The sequence below is a fragment of the Lontra canadensis genome, unplaced genomic scaffold, assembly GCF_010015895.1.
Source record: "Lontra canadensis isolate GAN:19392208 unplaced genomic scaffold, GSC_riverotter_1.0 scaffold8, whole genome shotgun sequence".
NCBI lineage: Eukaryota > Metazoa > Chordata > Mammalia > Carnivora > Mustelidae > Lontra > Lontra canadensis.
In genome coordinates this window covers 7,385,827-7,406,137 of record NW_022631002.1, presented here as the reverse complement: position 1 = coordinate 7,406,137, position 20,311 = coordinate 7,385,827, and the positions used below count along the sequence as shown (strand labels likewise).

The 20,311-nt window shown below is 42.6% G+C and overlaps 1 pseudogene; it reads right to left on the bottom strand.

The window, feature by feature from the left end:
• Positions 1 to 2,602: 2,602 nt before the first annotated feature.
• On the bottom strand, positions 2,603 to 3,651 carry LOC116865623 (annotated as a pseudogene).
• Positions 3,652 to 20,311: the final 16,660 nt, after the last annotated feature.

Here is a 20,311-nt window from a genome sequence, read left to right as displayed (position 1 = left end):
ATTTACAAAAAACTTACTATGTACCAGCTACTGTTCAAAACCTTTGTTTACTTTGAACAACAACCCCCAAGGTAGACATTAATGCTGCCTCATTTGACAGCTGAAGAATTAGAAGACTAATGTGGTAGGCGGCCTCTAAGATGGCAACCGTGACCCTGATTCCTGATCATCATCCTTATATAACTTTCCCATCAACTGTGGGCCAGACTTAACATCACTTCTGAAATTAGTTTATAAAAACACGATGGTTTCCATCTTGGATGTCCATCTCACTCCCTCTGAGGTGCCCTACAAAGTCTCATATGGCAAGGAACTAAGGGAGGCCTTTAACCAACAGCCAGTAAGGAACTGAAGTGTTCACTCTGATAGCCCATGAGGAAATGAATCCTACCAATAACCACATGAGTGAACAAAATTGGAAGTGGATTTTTCCCCAGTTGGGGCCTCAGATGAGACCATAGGTCTGGGGGATGGCTGAAACGGAAGACCCAGCTAATCCATTCATGCTCAGATTCCTGACCCACAGAAATCATGGGGGTAATTAGTTATGCAGCAATAGATAACCAAGACAAGTGATATTAATTTTTTTCCCAAAGCCATGACAGTATATATGGGCTAGCTCATATAAAATAGCAGCCAATGCCCAACAGGTTCTCAGTAAAGTGTAATAATTGTGATTGTGATGATGATGATGATATAATGGCAACTGGTGATCTAAATAGCCCAAAAAATGTTGAATCAAAACTATGGCCAAAATGGCTTTCTGGATGAATTCTTCAAGATGTGTCCTCTTCTTAAGAAAAAGAAAGTAAGACAAGTCTGCTTTCTCTAGCTTCCTCTGGATACTAAGAGGTTCAGCAAAAAGAGCATCATGCCTACTCCTTCCAGACAGGGTGGAACTGCACAACAGTGTCCAGATCTCACCAGAGAAGGTTCTGGTGTTGGGATGAAATAAATATGCACACCAGAGGGAATCCAAACTCCAATCACTGGGCTTTTTAAAAGCTCGTATTTGTATATTTGATGTGCAACCTAATTAGACCAGAGCATCTTTAATTAAGTGTGTCAGCCCCAGTGGAAGCCACAGAGTTCAATGCTAATAAAGCTGATAAAGGTTTTTGTTTCCCAGACTTCTTTTATTTAATGCCTCAACCATGTTAAGCCAATCTGTAACATATGGGCAGTTCTCCCACTATGGATTTATCATTTGGGTGTTTCTTTCTGTGAATTAATGCAATCAAACTCCTGCCAGTGTTAATTATTTTTCTCCAAGAAGCAAATCCCAGAATTTAGCAATAACCAGCTGCAATTTACTGCTGGCAGTGTGGCAGAAATGATGGACTCGTGCTGTCTGCCACCGCCCCAGGCAGACGGAGAGAGGCTTCTGGGCTCTGGGGCTGACCTCAGCTTTCAGTGCTTCCAGACACAGGCAGCATTCTTGGCATTTGCCAGGCTTACCACCTTTCCAGGTGCATAAATCTCAGGGTTTGCAATAATCTGTCCTTCTAGAAGTTTGGCTGGTCACTAGGAGACTATCTGCCCTGCAGACTCCCTCAGTAGAATACACTGCCTGGACTCCTTTGTCAGGTCTTGCTAATAGAACAGAACTCCTCAAGATAAAAGTCCTAACTCTAGGCCTTTCTAGTGCTCTTCCCTGTAGCTGGAATGCTTTTCCCCACATTGGCCCATACTGGCTAATCATTCATCCTCCAGTTCTTGGCTTAAATGTCATTTCTCTCTGTCCACCCCATTTAACAGAGTTCTCAGTCACACTGAAATCTCTCCATATCTCCCTATTCCCTTGAAGCCCTAAGCACTGGATCACAATTACCTACTTTATTTATTTGTTTACTTATTTATCATGTGCCCTCCTGTCAGAGAATATGAGCTCCGTAAGATGGGGTCATATAACCTTATTTAGTGCTACATTCCCACATCCCAGAACATGCAGGAGACAGAGTAGGTGCTTGGTCAATCACCACGTCATGAATGGATAATGAGATCTCAAATAGACGACTGTGCATCTCATATCCCTAAGTCCTGCTCTACATCAGAAATACTATAGGGGCACCTGGGTAGCTCAGTTCGTTAAGCAATTGCCTTCGGCCCGGGTTATGATCCCAGAGTCCCAGGATTGAGTTCCATATCAGGCTCCCTGCTCAGCAGGGAGTACGCTTCTCCCTCTGACCCTCCCCCTCTCATGCTCATTCTCTCTCCCACTCTCTCTCTCTCAAATAAATAAATAAAACCTTTAAAAAAAGAAAAAAAGAAAAGAAATACTATAGGTTCCAAATAACTTCAAGGATTTTTTTTTTCCAGCCAAAGAGCAGCTTTATTAGTGATGCTGGGTTCTACACACGCTGTAGTGTGTGCGTCTTCCCGAGGGACGCCTCGGTGGCAGGGACAACACGGGAGCACTTACACCGGAGTCATAGAAATAAAGCTTTGGTGTGTAGGTTTTCGGGAGAGGGCACAGGTTAACACTGCAAGACAAACACTTCACACAACACCGGCTCTCAGTGTGGGTTGGGTTTTTGGCCAAGGGGGTGAATTCTAGGTGACTCCACGCTGGGGCCTCTCCAGGCCCAGCGCTGGGCGGCCCCTAGGGTTGGGACTCTGGCCGGCCCTGACGTTTGGCCTTCATCTGCAGGTACCGCCCTTTGCCTTCCTCAAAGCGCTTCTTCTCGTCCTCAGTCTCGGGCACGAGCTGCGGCACAGGCAGCGACCTGCCCTCCTGGCTCAGGGACACGTAGGTGAAGAAGGCGCTGGCCGCCCGGTACCGCTTCTGCGAGTCGTCCACCACGGGGTCGGCGTCCACCATGGGGTCGGCGTCCACCAGGACCTCGATCTCCATGGACTTGTTGCTTGTGAAGGTAATGCGGCCAGAGATGGTGATGACGCAGCCTTTTCTGATCTTGTCGTGAAAGTTGATGGCGTCCACGGAGGCAGTGACTATGTTGGTCTTGCAATGACGTGCAGCCACGATTCCTGCCACCTCATCCATGAGCTTCATGGTGACACCTCCATGCACAAAGCCGTGCAGGGTGCAGTCGGAAGGCCCCACCAGGTGAATCAGGCTGGACTGGCTGTAGCTGACTGTGTTGGGCTCTGGGTTTAGGACAGGCTGGACGATGTCCCCGTTCCTCCACTTGGTCTCCATGCGCGCCAGCTTCTGGGCCTCATACCGCTTCCGGCCCTCTTCTTCCTGCTCCTGCCGGGAGTACACGACTGGAGGCACCTCCAGGACCTTGTCCACGTTCTTCAGTCACAGGGGCACATACCACAGGGTGGCCTTATTGGTCAGCTTTTTAGTACCTGTGAGGATGTTTTCCGACATCACGTGGACCTGGACCTCCACGGAGCGCTCGAAGGTGTAGGTGATCTCCGCGCTGACGTGCGCCACCTCGCCAATGCACATGGGGGACAGGAAGTCGGTGCGCTCGACGCGGGCCAGGGCGGCCACACAGCGCTCCCCGTTCTGGCTGTTGCAGTGTCGGGTGCTGATGATGGCTCCTGCCTCCTCGATCATCTTCAGGATGGTCCCACCATGGACGTTGCCAGCCACATTGGCATCATCCAGCCGCATGATCTGGCAGATCTGGATGGCGGACAGGGTCTCGGCGGTGGGCCTGACATGCCGGCGGTGACCGCGAGCGGCTGAAGGAGAGCGCAGGTGTCTGGCGGGCCTGGCGCGGAATGAATCAACTTCAAGGATTATTTTGATGACTGGTTGAGAGAGTTACCCTGCAGCCAATAATAGAACAAATGAAAGTAAACAGCAAAACAGAATATGTAGCCATACTTAGCCCAATAGTGAAGCAGTTCAGAAACAGAATGAGCAAACTGGGATTCGAATTCTGGCTGTGTGGCCTCAGGCAAGTCATTTACCCTCTCTGAATTTTTGTTTTCTTATCCATAAGAATGAATACAAACATCACCAAAAAGGTATGAAGGCATAATTGGTAATTGGTATTGTTTAACAAATGTTCTTTGGATCTGAACTGGAGGAAAATAAACCTCGGGACAGGAAATGGTATTGTCCTTGAAGATATCCCCATATAAAAAGATAAATAAACACCCAGCAACATGATTAAATTGTGGTGGAGGCCCACATAAATGTAGAGAATCCAAGGACCAATTCTCAACATTCTATGTCTTGCTGAAGATACTTCACCATAGCTGCATGTGTCATCATGTAAAGGAAGTTTCTAGTTCTGGGATACCTATTTAAGAAGGAAAAGGACAAGATATCCCTCAAATTTACCTTCAGATCTTTTTTCACTCACTCCACCACTGCTCAGTTTCCCAGAATGGCGTAGCTATTCATGGACACTGGCCTTGAAGTGCTGAGAGAACAGTGGTATGGATACCACAGGCCATTTAGGGTAACCAGTGAGTCTGGCAAGCTGCAACCCAAAGACTGCATTTTCCTACCTGTCAACTTCAGAGTGAGAGGAAGCACCAGGGCTGCCAGGAAGTGGTAAACTCAAAGGAGAAGGAAACTGTCATTCATTGAATATCTACGTGAGGCTTCAACTGAGCTGGGTACCTTACAAACATTATTTGTTAATGTTTGTCTCCTAGAAAAGGAGAATAAAGAGGAAGAGAGTCAGAATAGCACAAGGAGGAAATTCCAAAGCCAATAATGTTTTCCATTTATCAAACCGTTCATCCCTTTAATAATCTCTGTGCAAAGTGGAGATTTCCCATCTGTTTTGTGGGCCCTCTAACATATGATGGGGAAGGGTTATGCTCCTCTCTGTGCATGTAGCTGGGAAAGGAAGGTTCTAGAAAAATAGCCCACTTAGGGAACTCAAGACCTCAAGTCTGCTTTCTATTAGCTGAGAGGCCCAGGAAAAGAAGAACTGACCCCTATACTATGATCCCATGTTATCCTGCTCTCTCCACTCTGATCTCTCCATGCATGGCAGTCTAGCCTTCCACCAAACTGTAAGCACTGAGAGGCCAAGTTTATGCTGTAGGTAGCCCAGTGAGTCCTCAGAGCATAGCACACCATTGTCCATGCCATTTGTGGTCAATAAATATCTGCTGAGTAAATCTTTTCACTAGTTTCTTGACATGATCAGTCTTGTTTTTCAAAGCAGTTCCATCCTCTTCCATGCAGATAAATACAGTCCAACATGATAGGTGGATCAGGTTCTCATATTTCAGGCCCCGGTACCCCCACTCTAATCACCCCAGGTCCAGGTGCCAGACAACTAGACAGCCCCTACAACTCAGAGCCCACTGGAATCATTCGAATGAGCCAATGCTAAGGCTCTTAACCCTGCCTCACTTCTTCCTTCCCTCAGAAACCACAACAAAGGCTCTTGTCTGCATTTTCTCCCCACTCTCCCTGCCTCCTGGCTGGCCCTGGGACTTCCCTGTATGGCCTTTGTGTCTCTTTCTATGGATCTGTGAGTGTATACTTCCCCCTCATGACAGTCAATTCCAAGTCTGTGCATCTTACCATATCTGATTAAAACAAATCCAGGCTCCCCTAAATACAGTCCCCTAAAAATTCAGAGCAAAGAAATACACAGAGGAGGTCCTTGGAAATGTGGTTGTCTGGTCAGAATTTGTGATCCTCATTAATGAGGACGGTCTCTATCTTGTGGGCAGCAGAGCTTCTAAACCAGAAAGCAGCATGATGAGACTGACATTATAGCAAATAAGAGCTCTTCAGAACCAGGAAATACCTATCTCAGCTTTCTGTCTCAGGAAAAGAAGTTCCAAATATTTGGGGTCATAATGCTTTATATTTTGAGCTTTTCTGTGTTGAGAAAAGAGGGGCAATGAGGTACACATTGAGCAGGGTTTAATCTCTGTCTGATGACATTAAACAGTTACTCAGAAACTTGCCCTCCCTGAATAAAATCATTAATAAGAACATTCATGTGTCCCATCAGAATGTAGGGTAGATAAATCTTTTTTTATAATAGGCTCAGACACCAGCTCTGAAGGGTTTACAAGCATTGCCATGATCCTTTCATAGGCTGCTGGGTTCCAAAGGGAGGCTGACAAACAGCCACAGACAGCAAAGTAACACCAACCCTAATTAGGTTGACCCCATCACACTTACCCAAAACTGGGAAAATAACCAAATCCCCTCTAAAAGCAGGCAGACTTAGAGTGAAAGAGAAAGACAGAATATGTTCTAATTTCTCTACTATTCTCCTGATGTAAACAAGGCTGATTTTATGACCATTCTATCTCCTAATAGTTTCCTTGTATTCTTTCCCCTTCCCCTCAGTTTTGAAATTCTTAAACTCAAAACAAAGTGACATTTACTAAGCACTGAGCACCTACCAAAACCTAAAAGACCCCAAATAGCCAGAGCAATGTTGAAAAAGAAAAACAAAGCTAGAGGCATCCCAATTCTGGACTTGAAGCTACATTACAAAGCTGTAATCATTAAGACAGTATGGTACTGGCACAAAAACAGATACAAAGATCAATGGAACAAAATAGAGAACCCAGAAATGGACCCTCAACTCTACGGTCAACTAATCTTTGACAAAGCGGAAAAAAATATCCGATGGAAAAAAGACACTCTCTTCAACAAATCATGTTGGGATAATTGGACAGCCCCATGCAGAAGAATGAAACTGTACCACTTTCTAACACCATACACAAAAATAAACTCAAAATGGATGCAAGACTAAATGTGAGACAGGAATCCATCAAAATCCTGGAGGAGAACACAGGTAGCAACCTCTTCAACCTCAGCCACAGCAACTTCTTGCTAGACACATTTCCAAAGGCAAGGAAAACAAAAGCAAAAATGAACCATTAGGATTTCATCAGGATAAAAAGCTTTTGCACAGCAAAGGAAAAAATCAACAGAACTAACAATCCTATGGAATGGGAGAAGATATTCACAAATGACATATCCAATAAAGGGCTAGTATCCAAAATCTATACAGAACTTATCAAACTCAACACCCAAAAAAACAAAAATCGATTCAAGAAATGGGCAGAAGAGATGAACAGACATTTCTCCAAAGAAAGCATACAAACGTCTAACAAACACATGAAAAAAATGCTCAACATCACTCAGCATCAGGGAAATACAAATTAAAACCACAATGAGATACCACCTCACACCAGTCAGAATAACTAAAATTAACAACTCAGGAAACAACAGATATTGGCAAAGATGCAGAGAAAGGGGAACCCTCCTAAGCTGTTGATAGGAATGTAAGTTGGTGCAGCCACTCTGGAAAACAATATGGAAGTTCCTCAAAAAGTTAGAAAGAGAACTATCCTATGACCCAGCAATTGCAATACTAGGTATTTATCCAAAGGACACAAAAATAGTGATTCAAAGGGGCACAAGAACCCCAATGTTTATAGGAGCAATGTCCACAATAATCAAAATACAGAAAGAGCCCAGATATCCATGAACAGATGAAAGGATAAAGAAGATGTTATATATAGATATACATATATATTTACGTGTGTGGATATATATATAAAAATTATAATAAATTATATAAATTATATGTATTTATATATATTTATACATATTTACATAAACATATATAAATATATATTCAAAAAGAATGAAATCTTGCCATTGCAATAATGTGGATAGAACTAGAGGGTATTATGCTAAGCAAAAAAAGTCAGTCAGAGAAAGAAAAATACTATATGATTTCAGTCATATATGGAATTTAAGAAATAAAACAGATGAACATTGGGGAAGGGAAGGAAAAATAAAGTAAGATGAAATCAGAGAGGGAGGCAAACCATAAGAGACTCTTAACTATAGGAAACAGAGGGTTGCTGGAGGGGAAGGGGATGGGGGGATGGAGTAACTGAGTAATGGGCATTAAGAAGGGCACTTGCTGTAATGAGCCCTGGGTGTTATATGCAACTGATCAATCACTAAATTCTACCCCTGAAACTAATAATACACTATATGTCAACTAAACTGAATTTAAATTAAAAAATTTATAATTTTTTAACTTCAAGGTAGGAGTAAAACATTAAATATTTTTAGAAATGTATCTGTTCATATATTAATATTATATATAGTATAAATATATGATAGCTTCTCTCAAAGTACTTGCATTCTAATGCAGAAGCAAGTATGATGAATACAATTAGTGGAACGTTCTTAGAACAAGGAACAAACTACTCCATGGAAATATCAGATATACCCAACAGGGTGTGTGACTGGGGCACTGGCAAAGGGGTCCACTTCTTTGAAGACCTAAAGGCGCTCTTTGGACTGAAGTTGATTTGTCCCACTGACATTGACTGTAGGTCCAAGGGCATGTGTAGGTCTAGAAAATACATCTTCCTGGGGCAGGATACACCCGAAAGTCATAAATGTATTCTGAGAACAAAGTTGAGGAAAGGGAAGCGAGAGGACAGCTACTTACGGAAACTTGCAGTTACTTGGGGACCCGTTCTGGGATCCTGGAGAGAGAGAAGGGGGATACAAAAAGCATCTAGTTAAATGGAAGAGCTAAGAAAATAAGGTTGTTGGGGTGCCTGGGTAGCTCAATCGGCTAAACATCCAATTCTTGATTTCGGCTCAGGTCGTGATCTCAGAGTTGTGCCCTGCATCGGGCTCCATGCTGGGCAGGGAGCCTGCTTAAGATTCTCTCTCTCCCTCTCTCTAGAAAGAAAGGAGCAGGATTCCCACTGGGGGCAGAATAGACACAAGGTTACCAAAACACTGGAACAGCAGCCCTCACAATAAGCCAGGAGACTGTGAGAGAGGGAAGCCTTATGGGGCTATGTATGGAAATGTTCTTAGAAACAGCCTGATCCTTTTGACAGTGGTTTGGAGACATTAGCTGTGGATTTAGACAGTGACATTTCTCAAACTATTTCCCCTGTGTAACCAATAAAAATGGACACTGAGGGAATCCAGAGACCCTATCTTCATGTTCCTACCCTGCCATGAATGAGCTATATAACCACGGGTAGTTCAAGTCTCCTCTCTGAGCTTTTGCTTGTTCATCTATTAAATGGAGAATGTGGAATGAAAGGAATAGCAGTTCTATTATAACAGCACCTAATGAGCACCTTGTAAGTGTTAAGCCCTATACAGGATATGGAGATATACATTGAGAGAGAGAGATAAATGCAGGTATAAATGCTGTATGTATATATTCACAATGTGTATTCACATTACTATTCCATATAGTTCATATGTGTTTATTTCATGTATACTTACATATATATTTCACACGTACTTAAATTATATTATATATATATACATATGTATACACACATATATATTATAAATATATTATATATATATATATCCTGTGATAACTTCATGAGGTATGAATATGTCATGTTTACCAGAAGGATTAAGAATCTTTCTCTAGGTCACAAACCTATAAGTGGTATTAGTGATACCCAAAGTGAAGGCATCCAAAGACCATACCCTTGAACCTTCAAACCACACAAGATTATCATGAGGGCCCGAAAATAAATAAAATAAAAGAACTATGCATACAAAACCCTGATGTACCCTACAAATTCCAGAATATTATCTTTTTTAAATAATAGAAAAATAAACAGGGCTGTTCTATTGCAATTTTATACGACACGCAGTTTTTCTTCTCCTAGGTTCTTCCATTCTGCATTCTGGCAATATTCATCTAACGTTCAAAGTTAAAAAAGAAAGGTCCATCCACTTCTCAAATGCACTTGTGATTATTTTTCTATTATTCCATACACTGCACTCTCATAAAGCCCTCTCCAATACATCTTCCCTCGGCATCTGTGTCCTGGTTTATCTTCTCCTCACACCCTGTCTGCTCTAAGCCTTATAATGAAACCAAAGGTTAAATGTTTGTAGACTCACTCAACACCCACAACATTAAAACAATTGGATGGGAAATAATCTCATCTCAACATGCTGGGGGAGATGTGCTAGACACCCATTAGAGTTAATGGAAGTTATAGCCAAAATCAAGGTGAAGGCTCTGTTCCCAAGGGCACAATGGCAAGGAGAAGAACAGGGAAAGTTTAAATTGGAAAAACTCCACAGCTACATAAAGACTCAAGGAATCTGAATACTAGACTTTGTGAAAATCACCTATCTCTGAGACCTGGTCTCTACCCTTGGCCTCAGACAAAGGTGGAACTAGCTCTTCCATTTAGTAGCTATGAAACCTTGAGAGAGGTATTAACCCCGACTGGATCTCAGTTTATTCATCATTAGAAAGGGCATAAGAGAGGTATATAATTAACCTGTATGTGATAGATTATATGGGAGGCTACACAATATTACACATGCAGAATGTAAATAATCTGTAAGTAAGCTACGGCTATCATTACTATCTTTATTATCATCACCATCACAACAAACAGCACCTCGATGACTTTCACAGAAGAGACAATCTATTAGATACTAAACTTTTTCTCCAATCAAATGGCTTCTAAGAGCATTAGCATCACAAATCACTAGGACCACCACGGCTACACCTAAATCAGACCCACAGTAGTCACAGGATCCTCTTACACCCAGTCTCAGTCCATTCCCACGACGGCTCTAAAACACAGACATTATCCCTATTTCACAGTTGGTAGAAAATGAGACTCAGAGAGATTGAGCTGTATTAAATAGGACATCATGTGTCATATCTGATAAGGGTCCAGGTCAAGATTTTTACAAACCTTTATACAGGAAAATCTATGACCACATAGTCATGCTTTCACAGCTGTTCTCTCTTTTGTCCCTGCACCATCACCACAATTCCCACATTCAGTCATAAGTAGAGCAGATCATAAGAAGGGGGTCATGAACCTGCAAATGTGGTTTTTACACCCAGTCTGTTCAGAGGGTATTTGTCCTGTGGGCTTTTACATGGGATATTGAGGGCCCTTGACAAGTACCAGCCAATCAGCATTGGAGACCCCCAACTGGATCCATGCTTCCTGAGTAGCATCAAAGACATTCCTCTGAACCATGAGCACAACATCAACATATAAGGTCCACATAGGAAAGGAAATAAGGCCCAGCTCTTTTTGAAGATACCCCAATCATAATAGGAAAATAGAAGCTATTCTAAAATTACAAAGGGCACCCAGATATACCTAAAAATGGAGAGGTGGCTTTGAAAGTGATACAGAGGGTGGTATGGGGAAGACACAGGTACGCTCAGCACTGAAATGCCTGCTGACCTTAGACTTCTACCTTTTAGTGTGGATCCCTAAAAAGCCTTGCCTAATTCTGTTTAAATATTTCCTTTCTAAGCTTCCTTAGGACAAACACCCAAAATGTGAGGGCAAACCCTGCCTCGGTTTATAGAGGACTTGAAATTTTGTCATCTTGGTCCCCTTATGGGTCTCCTACGTGAATTCCTCTTCAGGGGAGAATTCCTCATCTCTGGAGAGGCAGATATAAGACAGAAGCAGATAGTAAGCCCTGGAGTTTAGAGTAAAAAGGAGAACAAAGTCCAAACAACAATAACAAAACCCAGCAGCCCCAGTCCTGTGGACAAATCAAAGTATGGACAGACGTCATGTGGACCGAAGGGTCTGTCCACCTGCAGTGCAGGCCAGCTTCCCTCTCTCTCTGCTACCTGACTCCCTCTCTCAACCCCAGTGTTCGTGGGTGAGTTGCCTTTGGTTTGAAAAGTCTTCCAAAACACAGAACATTTCACTTGAGTTGGACATGGATAAACAGAAACCTCAGTTATCAATGAAGAGCCCAGGGAACTTCTGAAATGAGATCTAGGACACTTCGGGTCAGACAGGCTCTTACCGAGTCAGTTTGAGTCTCAGATTTCAACTCCATCTCTTAAGCAAAGTCCCATTCACAAGTTATTTCACTTAATCTTCGTGATAATACTTTGGGGTTCATATTATCATTCCCAGTGCAGAGATGAGGAGATTGAGGCAGGAGAAATTAAACTGAAATGCTCAAGGCCAGAAAGCATTTAAATGGCAGAGTTGGGATTCAAATCCAGGTCCCCTAATTTCAAATCCAAGGCTCTTCGTACTACACCACCATATCCCCCACCCTGTACTTTCCTGCCTAGATGCATCCTGTCCCAGTATTAGGACAAGTTGTCATTTTTCTGTGTGTGAGTCTCATGGTTGGCTCCACTCTGCTTTATCTAAGCCACTCTTTCTTCCCTACTTCTACCCCAGAAACAGTCAACCTAAAAATGAAGGAAGCATCCCCTTCAATTCTCCAGTGGGAAGGGGAAAAAAAAATATGGTTTTCCATTCCTTTTTTGGATTCACAGATAACAGCGGAGACACAACCCAGCCCCGGATTTCTGGTGCTATTGTCCTCTGTATGCTTTATTCTTCCACATACACCTCAATTTGCCCCAGCAAGAAACGGATATCTGATATGACAAGTGTATGGGTTTTTTTTTCCTGGAGATCTGACTGTTCATTTTTTCCTTGGAAGGGCCAGAGTGTCTTTCAAAAGTTTCAGCCCTGGGTTTTTGAGAAACTTATCCGTGTGGCATGTCTGTCACTTTTCACAGTCCTCAAGTGAATCTTGGCAGTTTTCACATAATGGCATTTGTGGACAGGTTGTTAGGGCTGACAGTGAATATGTTTGAAAAACTGTCAAGCTGGTGAAAAAAAATTAAAGAGAGAGCCTCCTTACATTTGAAACAGCATGTTAAACTGTAAGTACGTCCTCAAAATGCAGAGACCTCCACTTCTCATCAAGTTACATGCTCAAGAGTGACAGTCTGAGAAGGGAGAATCCCTAAAAATTAATGTCATCTTGTCACTTCAAAGGTCGTACGGCACATTACCACTAAACTCTATTTATCTGCATAAAACTGAGTTTGCCTTTAATGCTCAATAACACGTGGACGGAGAGAGGAGCCTCTGCCAACGTAGTCAGTGTGATGCAAGGTGTTTACCTGGGCAAGCAGAACTGCCCAGGGAGTTGGCAGGGAGCCCTAAGATGTGGCATTGCAACTTGGTCACTTGGGCCACCGTTGTGGTCTACCTTTAATCGATAGATTTCCCAGGAAGGAGTTAACTGATGAGCAGTGACTGAGACAATGAATGGACAGAGGGGCAACGTCAGTCCCCACCAGTCTGACGAAAGAAAACCCACCATGTCCCAAAGGGTCACGTTTATTGGGCATATCAGAGGTCACAGAGAATGACCGAGGGCCAAATACATGGCATTTTCTTATGGCCACTGAGATTTGGTAATGACCGAATCTGACCGCCAAATGCTCATGGTAGGGAGTGGAGGGGGATTTTTATGTGCAGTCCTGGCCTAGACGCCGTGTAACAACACATGTTCACCCTAGGAAGCTTGCCACCTGGCAGGAACTCAAGATAAGTACCTGAGTCATGAAATCACAGTATGACAGAACAATGAAACTTCTAGAAATTCAGAGAAGTAAATGATGTAGATCTCATTGTTGCCTCCTCTTGGCTTGTTCAACTTTTGCTTGCTGAGATCTCTTCACAGCTGCTAGACTTATCCCTGAACTTCTGCAGAGACAATTCTGGCATTAGTTTCATCAGTTCTCTGAATCTGAAACTCATTGTATTTGTTTGCTCGGTGATCATCAGCTGTGGCCAACAAACAGGTATATCAAAAAAATCAGTATTCCTAAATTACTTTAATAGTTGTATGTCCATAGGAAACTTAAGCTCTCTGAGACTCAGTTTCCTTGTCTGGAGTATGGACCAATGTTACCTGGATGGACTACTGCTATTTGCGATGATATTTGTATAAGTATCACACCAAGTCTGATACATTCTAGGTGCCAAAACCTTTTCGCATGGAAGACATGGGTCCCTGGGTGGGTGGAGGAGATCGAGGTCATAGAAATTTCTACCAACTTTGCTTTGTGCTTCATATGGCTTTCTTTGCTCTTTCTCTAAAGCTAACCAATCTCCTTCCTAAAAACAGGATCTATCTCTAGCCATCAGTTTAGTTTCTACCAGGACCTCCGTATAAACTTGTGTCCAAGTGCATAGTAAACAACCCCTTTAATTCTTTGGTTCTCATTGGGAGCATTTCCACCAGGGCCTCCCTCCACTGGCTTTCATCTAAACAATATCCTGGACTTTGCAAGCTCTGCAAGATGTAGAGTTTAATCAACCAAGAGGTCTGAGGGGCTGGCAGGGCATCACGCCTGAGGGGTAGGGCTGCCGTCTCCTCCCCGCTGAGGGGAGAGTTTGTCGCTCAGGAGAGTCAAGTCCGATTTTACAGTGCTGTCTCTGAGATTACTCAGTGGGGTGGGCAGAAAGCTGACAGCGGAGAGATCCGAAAGCATTGGGACTCGCCTTCACAGCACAAGGCTCCGGCTGGAGCAGGGGGCACAAAGATGAGAGAAAAACCAAACACTTCTAGGGACAGCTAATAATAATAAAGAGAAATGAAATTTTTATTAACTGTAAAAAAAAACACAGAAAAGTACACAAATCACAAATGTACCTCAAAGAAGTTTTATAAAGCACCTATATACTCTTATAACCAGATTAAGAAATGATTACAAACATGTAGAACGTGACCAGCTGCCTGGTACTTCTTGCTACCCCCTAGTCACCAGCCACTTCCTCCTCACTCCTACCACGCAGACTCGGTTTGCTTGCCTTTGGACTTTACACAGATGGAATCACACCCCAGCTACTCCTTTACATCTGGCTTCTAACACTTAATGTTATTTTTGTGAGATTCAACCAAATGGCTACATACAGCAATAGTTGATTTTTTTTTTTTTTTCCCCACTGATGGACTGTCGACAGACATTTGAGTTGTTTGGGGGTTTTGACAAACATGAATAGCATTTCCGTGACCATTTCTGCAAATGTCTTTTGGGCAGCACGTGTACGCACCCCTGTGGGGTGTATACCGAGGATGCAGTTGCTAATTGCAGGGTCCGCAGACGTTTACCTTTAATGGAGAGTGCCGAAGAGTCTCCCAAGGTGGCTGTGCCACTTTAGACCCCGACCAGCGGCAAACGAGTGTTCAGTCGCTTCAAATTCTCCCCAGCACTTGGTATCATTGGGCAAAACATGCTGGTCATTCCCCTGCTTATGAGTAATAGCAACTTCCTACTGAGGTTTGATCACATGCCAGCTCGGAGTTAAGAAGCTTACATATTTAATAGGTCTGGATCTTTCAGAAGCAATATCCCCATAGCTTCTGATTAGGAAACTGATATTCAAAGAAATGAGGCTATTTGTCTAATGTCACCTGATTCCTGTATGAGAACTAGGTAGGATACAATCCCAACCCTGCATGACCTCAAAGTCTCTATTATTTCACACGATGCTATGTTCTTCTCAATCGACTCTTGATTAATTGAAAAGATTTTTTTTTCTTCCTGCAAAGATTTAAAAACTGACAGTCATGATGAAGTATCTTAGTGAGTTCAAGTTGCCAGAATGAATTCCCACTAATGGATTTGCTTAGACAACAGACATGTATTTTTCACAGTTCTGGAGGTGTGGAAGTCCCAAGATCAAGAACACCAGCCTAGCTGTTTCCTGGTAAAGCTCCACTTTGTAGTTTGCAGATGCCTGTCATCTCATTATATCCTACATGGGAGAGAGAAAGAAAGAGAAAAGAGAGAGAAAGAAGAAAAAGTGTCCCTTTTTATCAGGAGACTAATCCCATCATGAGGGTTCTACTTCCGTCTCCAGGTGCCATCATATTAGGGGTTAGGGATTCAATATATGAATTTTGAGGGGACACAAATATTCAGTCAATAGTGTAGTGTAATTGACCAAGCCACAAACTATTACTTATAAGGCAGTGTGAAACGAAGCCATTAAAAAGGTGAAAATCACTGGGAAAAAGCGTTCCACAATGTATGCAAGGGTGAACATGTTAATGGTTGGAAACTTCATTACTGTGTCTCAATGAAACAAGCTTTCTCTGAACCCTCTGAACTAGCTGGACCCGTGCTTTTGTATTTCTTTAACTGCACACACAGAGCAGGACATGCTCAAGGACTGCAAGCTGATTTTCTGATATGGAGAAAAGACCTGAATCAAGAGACAAAGGAATGCTGGCCCCATTGAGATACTACAGGTGATTTAAAAGGGACATTTATTAACCTAGCAAGCCTCTTCTCATACCACCTTACACCAGTTAGAATGGCAAAAATTAATAATGCAGTAAACAACCAATGTTGGAGAGGATGTGGGGAAAGGGGAACCCTCTTACACTGTTGGTGGAAATGTAGAGCCACTTTGGAAAACAGTGTGAAGCTTCCTCAAAAAGTTAAAAATAGAGCTACCCTATGATCCAACAATTGCACTACCGGGTATTTACCCCAAAGATACAGATGTAGTGAAAAGTAGGGGCACATGCACCCCAATGTTCATAGCAGCAATGTCCACAATAGCCAAACTGTGGAAGGAGACAAGATGCCCTTCAACAAATGAATTGATAAAGAAGATGTGGCTCATATATACAATAGAATATTACTCAGCCATCAGAAAGGATGCATACCCACCATTTGCATCGAAATGGACGGAACTGGAGGAGATTATGCTGAGTGAAATAAGTCAAGTAGAGAAAGACAATTGTCATATGGTTTCACTCATATGTGGAACATAAGGAATAGAATGGAGGACATTAGAGGAATGAAGGGAAAACTGAAGGGGGGACAGGGGGCAAGATGAACCATGAGAGCCTATGGACTCTGGGAAACAATCTGAGGGTTTCAGAGGGGACGGGGTAGGGGGATGGTGTAGCATGGTGGTGGGTATTAAAGAAGGCATGTATTGTAATGAGCACTGGGTGTTCATATGAAAATAAGGAATCATGTGACACTACATCAGAAACTAATGATGTACTGTATGGTACCTAACATAACATAATAAAAAAAAAGAACATATTTCTCAAGATACAAATTAACCACAAAACCTTAGCCCCCTCTCTTTCTAGCATTCCAGACTCCAGCACTGCCTAAAGCTCAAGTCTGAGCTTCTCCCCATTTTTGGACGTAGGGTCTTCAATGAAAACCAAAGAGTACTTATCTGTGGCTTCTTCTCTTTATCTCAAGGCTATTTAATAAAGTTTTTTTCTGTAGCTCTGCTGTCTACCATACCTCTCTCTTCTCTCTTCATCCCCAACCCACCCTTTTAGTCTAAAATCTCATCATGTAAGGGAGTCATAGATCTGTGAAACATGTCTTTAATGTAGCCCACGCTATTCTGAAAGCCCCTGAAAACCAAGTTTCTGTTGAAGATCTTAGAGTTGGGTGTGAAGATGAACTAGAATTTAATAAATGATTTATAGCATCACCCTTAGAAGCATACACGCACAGAAGCATTCATAGAAGCATCTACGCCTTTGAAAATAGAGTAAAATCAAAGGAATACTGCAAGGACTAATAATAGAGTGATTTTGTGTATTTTTGTTTTAGGGATCAAAATATAAAATATGAGTCAAAAGAATAAGGTTGTGGGTGCCTGGTGGCTCAGTGGGTTAAGCCTCTGCCTTTGGCTGAGGTCATGATCTCAGGGTCCTGCGATCTGGCTCTCTGCTCCAAAAGGAGCCAGCTTCACCCTCTATCTCTGCCTGCCTCTCTGCCTACTTGTGATATCTCTCTCTGTCAAATAAATAAATGAAATCTTTAAAAAAAAAAAAAAGGACAAGGTTAGTACCTACAGATTCAAAAGTAACAGAAATACAAGGAAATTGTTTTCTCTTACCCACAGTTGCTGAGATCACTTAGTTTCTGAGTTTAGCAACTTCAGATGTCACACAACATACCAAGAGTAAAACAAGAACTACTCAGTCTTCCCCACTGAATTCCAACCAAGGATTTGCATCTAAGATGTGAACCTGGGCAAGTAACTTACCCCATAATAACAGCTGCAAACCCTCAGGACTCTTTGAAGAACTAAATTCAGTATTACATATTAAACACTTAGAAGGCCTCTGGGCACTGAGTAAGTCCTCAACAGCTATCAGCCATCAATGATCATTAAGATCATTTTGATGATTATGATGGTGTCTCCATGCCAAGAGAGAGGAAGTCAACAAAGTGGAGATGACACCAATCCTGAAAGTAGAAAGAAAATGCACTTTTAGAAAAAAAAATGTAAAATTCTTCCCTTTTCACTCTGTTAACTGTCAATTTCCCTATGTGCTAAAAACACAAGAACTTGGTGTTAGTTGTTTGGATAGGCACAAGTAAGTAAAGAGGAATTTGAATCATATGTACAGGGCAAAACTTGAAATGTTAAATCAACTAACAGTGAAAGGTTTTGTTCAAGCAACTGAGAGACAAACTAGGTGAGTCTGTCTGGCACCAACCTTGAAGAGAGTAAAAGGGTCCCCAGTAGCTGTCCCTCACATGACAGTCTGTCTCAGGCTGCTAAGGCATCATAACTATTTGGTGGCAGCTTTGTAAGGCCACTCTCAGGCTTTTGGGTCATCTTAAAAGAAGAGGTAGGAAGTATGTCTGCCACCCTAACACCCCTTTCAGTGGGGCTTAGGATTGAGTTATGCCTCTGACAAGAGCTTGGTGTGTAGATGGCTTTCCTAACCAGGCAGTGTCTGAATCACCCAACCCCTACACTGGATTCCTTGTACCCAAATTTTGTAATCTCCCAGTGGATCACCAAAGAATTCATACCACTTAGCTGTTGTCTACTACCTTAGTTCAGTTCAAGATATCAGATCTAAGAATTTGACATTCCTTCTAATATTGTAGGCTCTTTTTAAATATGAACGAATAACCTGGGACAAACTTTCAAGGAAAATGTCATTCATAAGTGACATATTCACTTTCTTTCCTCCTCTCTCCCTGGAACTTTCTCTCCTTTGCCTCTAGGTCCCAAGTGCCCATGCACCACCTGTTAGCTGCTGATGAACCTCAAATCTGATGGCCCTGTTCATCTGATGCTTCTTCCTGTACGAGGACCTATTACAAAAATAGTGATCCTTTAACAAAATATCCAGTGAGCCATTCTTTAGATTCATAAAGCCCTTCTAACACTCAGCTCTTCTGATAAGAGTTCTTTTATGTCAGCAAGCAATGTCAATGAGATAAATTTACACTAAAGTCCTAGACTATATTACTAATCTGAGAGTATCTGCATTTTAAAAGGATACATGTTAAGGCAACCAAATCTTTCTTCCTGGAAAGAAAGGCAACATGACTAGAGCACTTCCAGGCTCCACAGAGGGATCATATTTATGGTGGAAACACCGTTCTAGCATGTCAGATCACACACAGACTCCATCTGTCTTAGAAGTGCAATGAGGGTTTAGGCAGGTCATTGTGGCTGATTTCCTAGTTTCCTGCCACAGCAGAGTACACGGTCTCCAAAGAGACCTTGTGGAAATGGGGAGAAGGACAGTACTTACAGAACCCCTGCATGGTACCAAGCATGTATTAGATGTTATGAGGGTGCAAAGAAAACAGTCTCTGTTCTGGAACTTGTAAGGTTAACCCTGCCATCATGCCCTTACAAGGCTGGGAAGTCCATTTCTAGAATCTCCTTCCCCACACAGATTCAGGTTAGACTCTGCCAATGATGGGAATTTGCATGACATTTAGAAGCTGGCAGAGAAGCAGATGCCATTGGTTTAGGAACACTCTGGCAGCCAGATGTGACAGCTTCATAGACCTCTCTGTGACCTTCCACTGTGCAGGATGGCACTAGATACAGTGGTTCCTCCTCATTCCCAGGGGCTGTGACTTCTCCATTTGCCCCACTATGTCAAGCCTTGGTTACTAGTGACTGTATTTCTGATCTTCTGGTTTCCAAATCATCAAAACTGGACTTCTCCCACATTCATGGATGCTAGGTTCAAATAGGTTCAAAAATACTTTCTTTTCCCATAATACTTGTGGTGGTTCTGTTTTCCTGACTGATCCCAGACTAATACTATAGCTTTTCTTTTTCTTTTTTTTTTTTTCCATTTTGTGGAAAATGAAACATGGCAGTATTTGCTAACTCCTCCCAGTAAGATAAATTTAATCCTCCTCATTTTGAATCTGGGCTGCTCTTATGGGAGCAGGTTCAGCTGTATCCAGCAGAAGCAGCAGTGAGCTCCACAAGACAGACTAGTACATATGAGTCATATGAACTCAAAGGCTAAGTGCTCACCTGAATATGGAGGTTATTACTATGTATGAGTTATTGTTTACACCTATAAGCTGAAGAAGTCCGTGTAAATTAAGCATACATTTTATTTTTTTAAAAAAGATTTTATTGCCTTATTTGAGAGAGAGAGAGAGAGAGCACAGCAGGGGGCAGGGAGAGGGAGAAGCAGGGTCCCCACTGAGGAGGGAGCCCAACACAGGGCTGGATCCCAGGCCTCCAGGATCATGACCTGAGTGGAAGGCAATGCTTAAGTGACTGAGCCACCCAG